The sequence below is a fragment of the Asparagus officinalis genome, chromosome 5, assembly GCF_001876935.1.
Source record: "Asparagus officinalis chromosome 5, Aspof.V1, whole genome shotgun sequence".
Taxonomy (NCBI): Eukaryota; Viridiplantae; Streptophyta; class Magnoliopsida; order Asparagales; family Asparagaceae; genus Asparagus; species Asparagus officinalis.
In genome coordinates this window covers 62,122,561-62,124,354 of record NC_033798.1, presented here as the reverse complement: position 1 = coordinate 62,124,354, position 1,794 = coordinate 62,122,561, and the positions used below count along the sequence as shown (strand labels likewise).

Below are 1,794 nucleotides of genomic sequence, written 5' to 3'. Positions count from 1 at the left end.
GATGGGATAGGAAAGGTTGAGATCCAGGATTTGCCTGCGTTGGTGTACCAGTTGCTGGTTTTGGCGTCAAAGGAGGTGAGCAGGAGGGAGATTGTGAAGGGGATTTTAGGGTTTTTCGAGGGGTTGAAGGGGCAGGGGAGGATTGTGAGGGAGGTGGAGGGGACGGTGCTGATGCATGTGAACTTCGCGGTGAAGCAGGATTTGTCGCTGGGGAGAATGCGATTGGGGTTTTGAAGGCGGCGGTTGTTGGTTCGCAGAAGGATTATAGAGTTTCAAGGTGAGTGTGATGTTTTCAAGCTTAAAAGCTGTTGAGTTCTATAGTTTGAAACGATTTTTGCTGAACGTTCACACTTATTGATTACGCCCTAACTTAATGTAGTATAGAAACTCTTCTTTGATTTTATCATGAATGACCATAACGAACCATAAAAACACTAGGACATTAGACGATACAAGGTAACCGCATAATGGCAATTTTTTTTCCTTCCACGGATGCATAGTTTCTTCTGGTTGTTAAGTAGTTAAATTATATAGTGTGAAGCAATTTTTATTTAAGCAATAGAGTTCTGATCCCAACTGGTAGAAACTCTTGTTATGCTCAACAAGATGTGAATTGCCAATGACTATAGATAAGCCATAAAACAGAAGGAAATTGGCCAAAACAATATAGCTGCGTGATGGCAATGACAATGAATGCTAAAAACTGCATCAATTAATAATGTATATTGCTTAACATAATTCTGAACTTTTTAGGGATTGCAAATGGTTGCCGGATAAAGTGAAGGAAGAATGTCTTGAAACAGCCAAATATGTGGAGAAGGCTTTCATTAAAGCTGTATGTTTTCTTTAAGGTTTTCCGCCTGTCCCTTTAATATGCTAAATGAAGATTTAACTAATTGAAATATGGTGTGTACCTGGTTATGCGTCAGATTAATGAGAGCAACTGTGGTAGAGAGCATGTAGTACCTAGCATTGTCCAGTTCTGCTTTATCTTGCTAGAGTCAGCGAATGAGGAGACTGGTAAAGTCAGTGATGGAGCTGAAGAACTGATGGGTATTGAAGAACTTGGGATTAAGTTGCTCAAGACTCTTTTTTGAGATTCATGACATGGCAAGAAATGAGGTTAGTCAGTAACTACTTATTTACGCTAAAGTCAGCGCAGAACTAAAACTAGAGCTTGTTTTTTCATTATGTTGTGAGGGCCTGTGACTTGTAACACTGATACAACTAAATAAATATAAGAAATACTGCACTTCAATCTTTATTAACCAGAATTTGCAGTCAGTTCCCGGTTTCAGGTCAATCTTTTTTGTAAGCTCGCTTGTCATTGTTTCCTGTTGCATTATCAGGTGACATGCATACATTTTTTCTGATAGAATTGTTGTTTTATGTTCTGCGCTAATTGCTGTTTTGGCTTCATACATCATTCTTGTCTGGTAAATATTGCGTTGTTTGCTGGCTTTAGTTTACTTTTTGCAGGAATCCGGTTTCTGCTGCTTTGTTCTTGGGTGGGCAGCATGTATGCTATTCTGCACTAAATCTAGTGACGACAAACTTTGTTAGGAGTCACAGGAGGTTGTAGAAGGGATTGAGAAGTACAGAAATATGTGTGAAGATGATTTTGATATGTTGCTGATTCTTTTTTATGTAAACATGTGTTAATTAGATTGCTCTTTTGATGTATGCTAAGCATCACTAGTTTATATGCAACTCACAAATTTATGGATTTATTTATTAGATATTAAAAAAACTTAAGAGTTGTATGCTATTTGCATTGCTTGTTGTTATATGTCT

General features: G+C 38.0%; 1 long non-coding RNA gene across 1 annotated transcript; it reads left to right on the top strand.

Annotated features, from left to right (window-relative positions):
- LOC109840806 lies at nt 209-1,036 on the top strand. The gene is made up of 3 exons (XR_002247061.1): nt 209-277; nt 754-835; nt 930-1,036. It is a non-coding gene; the product is annotated as an uncharacterized LOC109840806 (long non-coding RNA).